Source organism: Tenrec ecaudatus, chromosome 6 (genome assembly GCF_050624435.1).
Source record: "Tenrec ecaudatus isolate mTenEca1 chromosome 6, mTenEca1.hap1, whole genome shotgun sequence".
In the NCBI taxonomy this organism is placed as follows: domain Eukaryota; kingdom Metazoa; phylum Chordata; class Mammalia; order Afrosoricida; family Tenrecidae; genus Tenrec; species Tenrec ecaudatus.
Genome location: NC_134535.1, coordinates 126,694,021 through 126,706,812, shown reverse-complemented (window position 1 = coordinate 126,706,812; position 12,792 = coordinate 126,694,021). Strand labels below are relative to the sequence as shown.

The following is a 12,792-nucleotide window of genomic DNA, read 5'->3' as shown; positions in this document are numbered from 1 at the left end:
ATGGGGGGCCTCCACGTTTGTGAGTTGGAGGCGAATCCCGAGCACATTCTCCGGACTCAAAGTTATGCCCCACCACGCCCCCTTAACAACGTCAATTGTCAGATGCAGCTGGCTAGCGCGCGGTGGCTGCTGTACACTTGAAGGCTCGCCGGGTGACCCGTGGACCTGCGTCTTGTCCAACACTGTTTGGACAAACCCCACTGGGGGGATTCCCTTCCTCCAACCTTCGCCCCTCTCCAGTTTCCTCTCCACGCGTCCCCTCCGGGACCATCTCCTAGGTCACCCCTCTAATTGGGACCAGCCAGCCCTGTTTCATTTTGTGTGCGGTGACCTCCAAACTTGGACCGATCACAAGCTCTCAGCACCGGCCGAATGATTCGCCTAAGCCGAGGCCTGGTCCATCCGCACCTGCAGGTTTCTGACGCCTCTCCGGAGTTTGTTTCGTTTCTTTTTCTGAATCATTCTTGGGGCTTCTTTTTCAACCGCGTCCATGAGGCCCTGGAGGGCATGGGACACTTCTTCCGCAGCTGGTGAAGAAGGGCGAGAGGCCCAGCAGCTGTGGGCGCTGCAGAATCAGCGCGGTGGCTGCGCCTTTTCCTGGATGTGCAGAGCCCTCCCAAGAGGAGCAGGGCAGAAGCCTAGACGCTGCGGGAGGGAGCGGCCCTGGCCCTGGCCCTGGAGAAGAGCTTCAACCAGGTCTTTCCGGACCTGCATGCCGTGGGGTCCACGCACACAGACCTCCATCTCTCAGACTTTCTGAACCACCACTTGCTGGAGGAGGAGGGGACCCCCTGACCACCTCCGCAGGTGGGCCAGGCCCCAGCCCAGACTAGGCTTTCTCTTCCAGCGGTCTGCCTCAAATACGACCCCAGCCACCTGCGACGGAGGTCCCTCTGCCTCACACCGACAGCCTTAGCCCCTCTGCCCAAACCTGCCCCTGCAGCTGCAGCGCCACCACCCTGGGGCCCCACTCCCAAGCCCTGGACCAATGGGAACAATAAAGCTTCCTTTTGTAGCCAAAAAAAAGCGATCAGACCACCCCATTCTAAGTATGATCCACTCCCTTGTGTTAAGGATCATAGATCCTTCCAAGATCATAAGGCTCTTCTCCCATGGAGGAGAGCTCAAGGACATTTAAGGTCGAGCCAGCTCACAGGTGACCAAGGTTAAGCCACCATCCTAACTCTAGAGCAGGTCCGTCTTGTTATCTACATACCTTGCTGTTATTTGTATGGCTCGATCACATCCCCTTCCTGTTAACTATGTGCTTACTGGAGCTTGCTAGCCCAAGACTATATAAGCATGTTGTAGAACACATTAGACCTTCCTCTCTCCTTCCATCCCGCCGTCAGAAGAGGTGAGCACTTGCATATCTTGTCAATTTTTTTCTTTCATTTACCTGTCAATCACACAACTTCCCCTTAGGACCTATTCACTTGTGGAGGCAGGTCGCCCACAGTTAGCCAGTGAACACCTTACAGGGCACAGCAGAATGCTGCCTGATGCAATGCCGGAAGATGAGCCCCTCAGGTTATAGGCACTGAAAGTAGGACTGGGGAAGAATTGCCTCCTTAAAGAGGAGTCCTCCACCCTGATGACTTGGAATAAAGGGGCCAGGAATTTCCCTTGCTGGTGTGGCAAGACTCAGTCTGAAAAGCAGCACCTGCAAACATCCATTAACAATCAGAACATGAAATGTATGAAGTTGGAATCAGAAAATTGGATGTTGTCAAAAATGAAATGGAACACTTAAAGATCAATATGCTAGGTATTAGTGAGCTGAAGTGAGCTAGCGTTACCATTTTGAATCATATGATCTACTATGCCGGGAATAGTAGGGGACATAAAGAGGAACTGAGTCACATCCATTGATGATACGAAGAGGAACCGAGTCACATTCTTGGCAAAAGAAGATTTAAAGGTCTAGCTGAACTACAACACTGCCAATGATGCAATAATATGGGCGTAGCTACAAGGAAGGCTGGTTAACATGGCTGTTACTCAAATTTATGCAACAACCAATAATGTCAAGGATAGAAAAATCGAACATTTTTTTAAAATTTCTGCAGTCTGCAAGTAATCAGAGCTGTGATCAAGATGCATCGACGATTACTAGAGACTGGAATTAGGAAGTTGGAAACAAAGAAAGGATAAGTGGTTTTTTAAAATGGGCAAGTAGAGAAACAATGGTCCCAAGATACTGAGGTTTTGATGAGGAGACTGAGGACCAGAGAGGGGAAGTAACTTTCCCAGAGTCACCAGGTTAGTGGACAGCAGAGCTGGATCAGAACCCACGCTTGTCATGGAGAATCCAGAGGTCTCAAATCACTCTCTTGGCAAGCAGATTCTAAGATCTTTGTCCATTTGAACAACAATGCCAAAGTCAAAAGAAGCCAGGAAACTCTTCCGGATGCCTGGGAGTTGATAGAACCAATGCAGGATGAGACGGATGGAAAGAGGTGAGAAGGGGAAACAGAGCCCCACAAGGGACAAAGCACCGGAAAGAGAACCGGAAAGAGAGTGTATGTGGACAAATTTTCTACACTCATATTTAAGGAGTCTGGGAGGCCAAGACTCTGGTGGATGGCAGCCTTCATGTTTGTGAGTTGGAGATGAATTCCTGTCACATTCTCCCAACTGAAAGTGATTCCCTACAATGTCCCCCCAATAATGCCAATTTAAGATGCTTCTGACCACCTCATGGCCACCCACTACATGCTTGAAGGTGTCTGCCATTGAGAGAATCCGACCCTATTGTCTGCCCCACTCTACGTGTGGCCCATTCCCTTCTAATAAGGATCATAGATTGTTCCCCTGGAGAAGAGCTCAGGACGCCTAAGGTCAAGGCAGCTGAGGGATGATCAAGGCCAAGCCACCATCTTTACTCTAGGACCTGCCCACCTTGTTATGTATGTGCCTTTGTGTCATGTGTATGCCCCTAGTATAAGGTGGCCAGATTTTAACATTGGTAAAGCGGGACACCATTGATAAAACTCATATCCTGGTGAAACAGTCACATGGCAGCCGAACACTGTATACCCTAGCTTGTCATGCATTCTTTCCAAAAATCAGGACTTTTTAAAAACACCGCGGGACGTGGGAAAAATTGTTAAAAAGTGGGATGGTCCCGCCAAAAGCGGGATGTCTGGTCACCTTACCCTAGTACCTCCCTTTCCTGATACGTGTGTGCTTCTGGCACATCCCCTTTGTATGTGTGACGTAGCTTTCATGCCCCAAGACTATAGGAGCCTGTTAGGGAGGGATACATTTGCCCTCTCTCTCTTGCTCTTGACATCAGAAGAGGTGAGCCCTTGCATTTTGTCTCTGATGTTTCTTAATTTACCCTTTTACCCTTCAATTACACAACTGTCCCTTAGGATCCACTTGGCTATGGGGGCTGGTCCCCCACAACATTGGAGTCCTTGTGGCCCATCTTCAGAGTCCACCACAAGAAAACACGCAACATCTGTGACCTCTTTTATAAACCGAAATCCATAAGAAGAGAGCCGGCTGAGTACTGGATCACAGAGGGTCATACAGACAAAACCGGTCGCAGAGTGGAAGAAGCAGGGCTATGAGAACCTGTGCTGTCTACGCTGCATCCAGCGCGGAGACACCAACTTTGGGACCAACTGCACCTGCCTGTCCCCAAAAGCAAGATTGAAGTAGGCGGATCATTGAGTGCACGCATTGTGAGTGCCGGCTGCTGGGACTGCTCTGGCTGAGCCCTCTGGTAGGACCCCCCTCTCAACCCTGGACTTCAGACTTCTCTGGTTCGACCTTCATGGTGCCCCCTTCCTAGGAGTGTTTCCACACAGAATGACCCCAGAGCCACCGGAGCAGGGACTCCCGGGGTAGACCTGGTGTGTATCAGCTGTGATTGAGAAAGCATAAAATCTTCCAGCCTCAAAAAGAAAAAAAGACATCTATGGACAAGGACTATAAAAACCTCATTATTATCAGTAAGAACAGGAGCAGGGGCCGTCTTTGGAATACAACATCACTACAATACAGTTCAAGTTCAAGTTCAAGCTGAAGAAAATTAAAACAAACCTATGAGAACTAAAGCAAACCTTGAGTCTTTCTCACCTGGATTCACAGACCATCTCAAGCACAGATTTGACACATTGCATACGAATAACCAAAGACCCTGCGAATTGTGAGAGGAGATCATACACAAAGCATAATGTCATTAAAGGGACAGAAGAAAAGACCAAAGTGGATGTCAGAAGAAAGTCGGAAACTGGCTTCCACAAGCAGACCAGCTCAATCAGATGGAGGCAAAGATGAAGTAAAAGAGCCGAACAGTGTCTTCCACAGGAAGCTGCCAGGAATTTGAGCTAGGATGTGGACCAAGGGGGATAATGGCTGGCATCAGGTGGACCTTGGCTGAAAGCAGGAAGATGTTAACCCAGATTTTATCAACTATGTAAAAGCATTAGGCTTTGTGTGTCATCACAAACTATGGGCAGCATAGGGAAAAATAGGAATTGCGAAACACTTCACGTGTGCCCATGAGGAACCTGTATGTAAGCCAACAGGCAGCTTGGGGAGCAGAAGAAGGGCTACCACATGCTTTTAAATCAGGAAAAGTGCACCTCGGGGTTACAGCAGTTCACCAAGCTTATTCAATCTGCGTGCAGAGCAAATGGTCTGAAAAGAGAATTAAAGGAAGAGGAAAGAAGCATGAGGATTGGAGGAAGCCTTATTAACGATCCGCAGACATGCAGACTGTGCGACCTACCTTGCTGAAGGTGAGGACGGCTCGAAGCAGTCACTGAGGAAGATCAAAGACTGCAGCCTTCAGGATGGATTGCAACTTAAAGGACAACCCAAAACCTCACAACTGGACCGATAGACAAATTCATAAAAAAGGAGAAAATAAGGGAAACCGAGCTGATTCCAGGAACCCAAGTGGAAGGTGAATTATGAGAGTGATGAGTGCAACGAATATATAAGGGTGCTTTGCTCAATTGATGTATGTACAGATTGTGATAAGAGCCTTATGAGCCCCAATAAAAAGATTTTAAAAAAATAAAAAAGAAAATATTAGCGTTGTCGAGGATTTCCGTTTGCTTGAATCCATAATCCATTGTCATGGAAGCAGCAGTCAAGCCATCAAATGACATATTGCATTGGGCAGCTCTGCTACACAAGACCTCTGTAAGGTGTTGAAGAGCCGAGATGTCACTCTGAGGACTAAGGTGCCTCGTACCTAAACCATGGCCTTCTATTTCCTTTCAGTTTTTAAAGCCATGGTATTTTCAGTCACCTCATATTCGTATGCGAATCGGACAATGAATAGGAAGATTGAAGAAGAATTTATGTGTCTGAGTTGTGGTGTTGGTGAAGGAAGGTTGAATGTACTGTGGACTTCTAGAAGGGTGCGCAAGATCTATCTTAGAAGAAGTACAGCCATAATGCTCCTTACAAGCTAGGCTCTTGAAACTTCGTCTATCCTTCTTTGGACATGTTATTGGGGGGACCAGTGCTTCGTAAGGGGCACGATGCTTGGTAAGTCAGGGCCAGTGAAGAAGACACAAGATGGATTGGCACCGTTGCTGCGACAACAGGCTCAGACATAACAGCTGCCAGGATGGCAGCACAACCAGGCAAACTTACTGCCTCCGAGTTGATGCCAATTTATAGCAATCCTGTAAGACAGGGTAGAACTGCCTCCATGAGTTTTTGAGACTGTAAGTCTCTGAGGGAGTAGAAAGCCCCACCGTTCTTCTGAGGAGCAGCTGGTGGTTTTGAACTGCTGACCTTGCCGTTAGCAGCCCATTTGGTAACCCATATGCCACCAAGACTCCCATGCCAGGATGGCACAGGACTGGGAAATGTTTCCTTCTGCTGTAAATAGGATCACTATGATGCATTGGAAACCACTTCAAGGCGGCTAACAGCAACAACAATTCCTGTAGTTATAACACCGTGTGGGAAGGGGTTGTCTTTGTTAAGTACACGAGAAAGGATTAGTGTAGGGTATATCTTGATTCACTTTCTTATAAGACAGAAAGGAAGCAGATTAAGTTAAGCAAGAGATGGGGGGAGATGGATGAAGATCCCAAAACAGCCAAGGAGAAAATCAAGAGATAACGACCTTACCCAACAGCCCCCACAGAGAGAAAGCCTGGTCCTCCAGCTGATGCCCTGGTCTCTGACTTCTCGCATCCTCACCTGTCTGCAAGTGAATTTCTGTTTATTGAAACCACCACACTTGTTGTATTTCTGTGACAGCAGCACTAGATCACTAAGAGACCAGCCTGAAAAAGCTAGCTTCCTCCGGAAGGTCTGGGCACTTGGCTCTTGTGCTGTTTGAGAATCAACTTGTCAAGGACCACAGGCGTTTGATTGGAATTTCATTGAACCTAAAGTTCAACTTGAAGAAAATTGGCATCTGTTGTATTCAAGATTCCTATCATAGATTTGGAATAACGCATTTATTTAAAATCTTCTTCAATGTCTGCCAGTAAAGTCATATCATTTCCGACATACAGATAATACACATGATCTATCATGTCTATTACCAGACACTTAATTGTTTTTTGCATTTTGGCATATGGTGTTTTTTAAGATTACATTTTCGAACTTGTGTTGTGTGCATATGAATAGATTCTGACTCAGCGGCCTTATAACAGACTTGAACTGCCTCATAGAATTCCCTAGGTCCCCAGGTGTTTCCAGCTAGTGGGCTTGAACTGCTGACCTTTAGGTTGGCAGCTGAGCACTTTTACTTTTCACCAGTGTTCCTGAGCTGGTCTACGGAAATTTAATTAATCTGACATATTGATTTTCATGCCAGGCATCTTGATAAGCTCTCTTTTTATTTCTAAGAACTTTCCCTCTCCCTCCTGCGTTTTCTGCAAAGACAGTGATATCTGCAAGAGATGGCAGCTTTTCTTTTCCCTTCCCAATGCCGTGTTTTTAATTTTAATTTCCTTCTCTTGCGCGGTCTAGGACCTCCAGTACAATGTTGAATAGAAGCAGTGATAGCTAGCAGTCTAGTGTTGTTCCTGGGTTTAAAAGAACGCTTCCCTGGTAAGAATATTTTGTGCTGTGGTTGTTTTTTTAAATTAATTTCATCAAGTTAAGAAAGACTCTCTTCTATTCCCAGTTTGCTGAAAGCTTTGCTAGGTATGGATATTGAATTAGATACTTTAAAAGTAAAATGAATTTTGAAGTTGTGAATTAGGTGGGTTTAAATACTATTTTTAGTATTATTGGCAGATACTGCACATATATTTTATTTATTTTTCAATTTAGTTGTGCTTTTTTATTTTTAAAATGATTTTTAATTACCACCCCCTTGCTTTTTTTTTAACTTCTTAGACATCAGCAAACACCTTGAGGAATTTATTAGCTGGGTCTGGGACTCAGGACCATAGTTTCAGGGATCATGAATGTCCACTGGCAGAACATATGAGGCAGTACCCCCCCCCCAAAAAAAAACCCAACAACAACAACAGAAAAAAGCTCCACTGGGCCGAGCTTTCATAGTAGTACGTACCCATTTTTCTGTTAGGTGAGCATCAAGCAACTCGCTCTGAATTAGTGCACCAAGGGCGTCGCCTTGGAAGGCTCTCTCTGGTCACAGAGACCAAGCACAGCGTAAGAGTGGTTTTCTCATTTCAAACAAGGTGAAAAGCCAATTGATGAAAACCTCGTTCTGGACCTCTGTCTCCTAACTTCCCAAGCAGACGAAAATGTCAACGCGCAGTGCATTTGGGGTTCATTCCACCAGGTCAGACTGTTAATCAAGCTTTCTATTTAGAAGTTCTGAAATGATTGCGTAAGTGTGTGACAAAAAATGCCACCACAACATTGCACCTGCTCATGCAGCCATCTCATGCACCAGTTTTAGGCACACACACACACACACACACACACACACAAAACCCAGTATGTTCTCTTGCCCCATGCACCTTACTCACCTGACTTTGCTCCGTGTGACTTCTTTTTGGTCCCATGAGTGAAGAGGGACATGAGAGGACAGTGATTTGAAGATTGTGGTATTTATACAATCTGTTGTCAATTTGAGAGGATTAACAGTGAGGGGGTGGAGTTTAGCCTGTCAATTCGGTCACAGCTGGATGACCTCATTTGGAGGCGCTAAGGAGGTAAATAGCTCACTGGAGGCAGGACGCAGGCTCAGTCCCTGTGAGACATTCTTGTTGACAAGCCACATGGAAACAGGCTGATGGCAGCCAGCGCCTCAGAGCTGGAGAAGCCATGTGGAGACCCCTGCCAGTGCTGAGATGCTTATACTGCACTGAGATGCTTATACTTATTTAAATTAAAAGAAAGAAAGAAAGAAAGAAAGAAAGAAAAGGTGTGGGGAGAGGAAGGCAACAGGAAGGTCAGATAGAACAAAATCCTTACGTGTCGTCAAATACACTCCACCCTGACTGGTGTTCACACGATGGACACAGGGCTACTAGCATACAAAATGCCCACGACAACACACTGGACACAGTAGTGTTCCAAGCACACACCCTCCCTGGAAGCTTCCAACTCAACTATTTCCAGCCGGTTGAGCCTGCCGAAGAAGGAGCAGGTAGATCTTTCTAATCCAGTCTTTGGTGTAAGGCTGGCGTGTCTGGGTATCAGTTCAGGAAACAAGCCGGCTGAGGTCTGCCAGGTCCTCAATAAAATCAGAGAACCGCCTGATGTCGTGTGTAACGAGGGGCTGCTGGGATTCATCCTCCTGTGAAGCTCTTCCTAGGTTTTACCACGCTCTCCAGGCATTCATTCACAGATTTGTAGTCAGCTAAGTTCTGCTTCTGGCCCGTGGTAGGCTGGACTGGCAAAGTGGTGTGAGATGTCACCAACTGTCACGCTCTTCTATTGCTTCTGCCGCCTGAGCTCGCCACTGCCCAGGAGATCATCCAGTTCTATTCTGATGACCAAGGGGGAGTTGTGCATGGAGGCACTGAGTCACCAGTTCCCTTTCCTCCTCTTTTCTTGACTTTCCTTCTTCCTCGGTTGCTCCTAGCAAGGAGCTTGTGCGCTTCTCCTACCCCAGGGGCTGTACAATGAACTAGGAGGGGAATGGAACCATTAAACCCAGTACTAGGCCAACGGACATGAATGGCCCATGAAACCATGCTGCTAACCCTCCAGATCAAGGCAGCTGGTCTTCTTAGGTGATGGCCGCATGGCAGCAACCTCAGCAGCTGCTCTTCTTGTTGCTGTCATTGTCGTGGGTAAAAGAGGGCTTCAAGAAGCTCACGGAAAAGGTGGACTGAAAAGAGAATCACATTTCCCCACTAACCTTTGGAGAGCTTGTTTGCAGGCTCTAGCAAGGACTTGCAGCTTCTCGTACACCCTTGACCAAAGGCCAGTCCTCCGTCTGGGGAAGGCTGTCCTCTTCTCGTGTGCAGCTTCGGGATGGATGCCCCTGAGGACCACTCTCTTGCCGGCCAGATCAGCCAGACCAACCCCGGTGATCAGCGAGGTGGCAGCTGAAGCAGCCAGCTCACCCTCATGTCCTCCACATACTTGGCGAGGTCCCCTTGTCCATATCTCAAACAGCATTGGCTAATTCAACTTTTTTACAAGTGCACAACAACTTATGGACTTCAATTACATTAACCAGCTATTCAACCCTTATCCTTAATCAGGGTAGATTTTCCCTCACTTGTAAACAGAAACTCAGTGCTCCGTAGATTACTCCCCATCTCCCTCTGGCTCCTAGTAGCCTCTAATGAGCTTTGGTTTCTGTACATTTACCTATCCTTGCTTCCGTCCATAATCAAGCTGATACAGTCTGTCTTCCTGTGATCGACTGTTTCACCTGGCGCACTGTCTCAAGCTCCACGAGTGTCCTGGCATGTCTCAGGGACTTCACTTCCTATGAGCCTATTGTAGGTACACCCCCCATCCCAGTGGCTCAGGCATTCGTTGACGGGCATTTCCGTTGTTTCCCCCTGAGGCGACGGTGGACTGTGCTGCAGTGAACACTGGAGTCCCTCTGTCTGTCCAGACTGACTGTTGCGTTCAGGTTGCTAGCTGTGTTCCTCAGAGTGGAGTTGCTGGGTCATTTGAGAATTCTGCCTTTAGGGGTTTTTTCTTTTCTTTTCAACACTATTTCACCGGGAGCTATTCTTGATATCACACATAGTGCAATCCCATTAAGCAGGAGTGTACAATTGCTGCTCCAGTGTTTCAAGACATGATCTTCCTCCCTCAGCTTCTTTCTATCAGCTCCCCTGGGCTGCTCCTCCACCACCACCTCCACCCAGGACTCCTCCTCTTCCTCCACCACCACCCTGGACCCCTCCTCCACCACCACCCTGGACCCCTCTTCCCCCACCACTACCACCCTGGACCCCTCCTCATCCACCACCACCCTGGACCCCTCCTCTACCACCACCACCATGGACCCCTCCTCCTCCACCACCCTGTACCCTTGCTCCTCCACCACCACCACCTTGGACCCCTCCTCCACCACCACCCTGGATCCCTCCTCCTCTACCACCACCACCCTGGACCCCTCCTCCTCCACCACCAGCACCCTGGACCCCTCCTCCACCACCACCACCCTGGACCCCTCCTCTACCACCACCATCCTGGACCCCTCCTCTTCCACCACTACCCTGGACCCCTCCTCCTCCACCACCACCACCTGGACCCCTCCTCCCCCACCACCACCAGCCTGGACCCCTCCTCCCCCACCACCACCAGCCTGGACCCCTCCTCCCCCACCACCACCAGCCTGGACCCCTCCTCCCCCCCCACCACCAGCCTGGACCCCTCCTCCCCCACCACCACCAGCCTGGACCCCTCCTCCCCCACCACCACCAGCCTGGACCCCTCCTCCCCCACCACCACCAGCCTGGACCCCTCCTCCCCCACCACCACCAGCCTGGACCCCTCCTCCACCACCACTACCACCCTGGACCCCTCCTCCCCCACCACCCTGGCCCCTTAGGAAACCTTATTCCACTTGTCTTCTCTACAGGGCCATTCTATTTTAGTTTCAGGAATGGCCACACAGTTGTTCACAATGGCTACACCATTTTAGATTCAACCAGCAGTGGATAAGAGTTCTCATTTCCCCACATCCTTGTCAATGTTTTTTCTTTGTTTGAAATCTTAGTCATCTTAGTGGGAGTGAAATGGCAGCTCCTTGTGAATTTTGATTTGCCTCTGATACACTAATAGTTCTTTATGGCTTTACTCTGCAATTTCCTGATTACTAATGAGGTTGAGCAACTTTTCATGTTTATTGACCTTGTGGGTTGATCTCTTTTGTGACGTGCTAGCTCTAATCTTTGGATCAATGTTTAGAATTTTTATGTTAAAGTTCTTTTTTCCCCTTATTGATTTGTAAGGGTTCTTTATACATCCTGGACAAAAATCCTTTCTCAGTTATCTGTGTTACAAATGTTCCATTTGTGGGTTATATTTTGATGACCAGATGTTCTTTATATAATCGAGGTTATCAATCTTTTCCATGGCTACTGTTATTAGGTGCCATTGAGTTGGCTCCAACTCTTAGCCACCCTAGGCACAACACAAGGACACCCTGCTGGGTCGGGCGGACGCCATCCTCACGTCACTGATAGATTTGAGTTAGTTCTGTGTTGCAGCAACTGTGGCAATCCATCTTCTTGTTGGTCTTCCTCTTTTGAACTGACCCTCCTCTTTGCCAAGCTTCACCCTCTTTCCAGGACTGGTCTCTTCTGTTAACATATCCAACGCACGTGGGACAAAGACTCACCATCCTGCGTCTTCTTTTATTTAAAATCATTTTATTGGGGGCTCATATAACTCTTATCACAATCCATACATACATCAACTGTATAAAGCACATTTGTACATTCATTGCCCTCATCATTCTCAAAACATTTTCTCTCCACTTAAGCCCTTAGCATTAGCTCCTTATTTTCCCCCTCCCTCCCTGCTCTCCCTTCCCTCATGAACCTTTGATAATTTATAAATTACTATGTTGTCATATCTTACACAGTCCAACATCTCCCTTCACCCACTTTTCTGTTGTCTGTCCCCCAGGGAGGTCATATGTAGATCCCTAAAATTGGTTCCCACTTTCTACCCACCCTCCTTCTACCCTCCCGGTATCACCACTCTCACCAATGGTCCTGAAGGGATCATCCACCCTGGATTCCCTGTGTTTCCATTCCTACCTGTACCAGTGTACATCCTCTGGTCTAGCCAGATTTGTAAGGTAGAATTGGGATCATGATAGTGGGTGGGAGGAAGCATTTAAGAACTAGAGGAAAGTTGTATGTTTCATCCTTGCTACACTGCACCCTGACTGGCTTGTTTCCTCCCCACGACTCTTCCATAAGGGGATGTCCAGTTGACTACAGATGAGCTTTGCCTTGCTAACATCTTTATATATAACTTTATATACTAACATCTTTTCCTTTACAGTTAGTACAATTGAGTCAGGTATAACTGTATGAGAAGACATTGGAGAAGACCCAAGCTGGGTCTGTAAGGAGCTCCCTAATCCCAGCCGCCGCCGCCCCCCCACCCCCGCACTCCATGTCCCGTGAGATGGCAATTTTACCCAGCCTCACTAGAAGTCTGTCATGCTGAGTTTAAGACTTTGCTACCATCTGCTCAATTGAACTTGTATATGCAAATATTTGGTTTCTTCCTTGGTTTTTATGCTTCTGCACTGAGTTTCACAATAAATAATGTAAGACCATTGGTTCTGGGGGGGAGGGGAAGAGGAAGCATGGAAACAATTACTCAACAGGACTAATGGACCACGTGAACCCCAGCCTCTAGTGTCGCTGGTTTCAATGTGCTTGAAGCCAG

The 12,792-nt window shown here is 47.7% G+C and overlaps 2 pseudogenes; one reads left to right on the top strand and one right to left on the bottom strand.

Annotated features, from left to right (window-relative positions):
• Positions 1–3,802, top strand: LOC142451664 (protein BUD31 homolog pseudogene; annotated as a pseudogene).
• Positions 3,803–8,515: 4,713 nt separating this feature from the next.
• On the bottom strand, positions 8,516–9,488 carry LOC142451663 (enhancer of rudimentary homolog pseudogene; annotated as a pseudogene).
• Between the last annotated feature and the right edge of the window lie 3,304 nt (positions 9,489–12,792).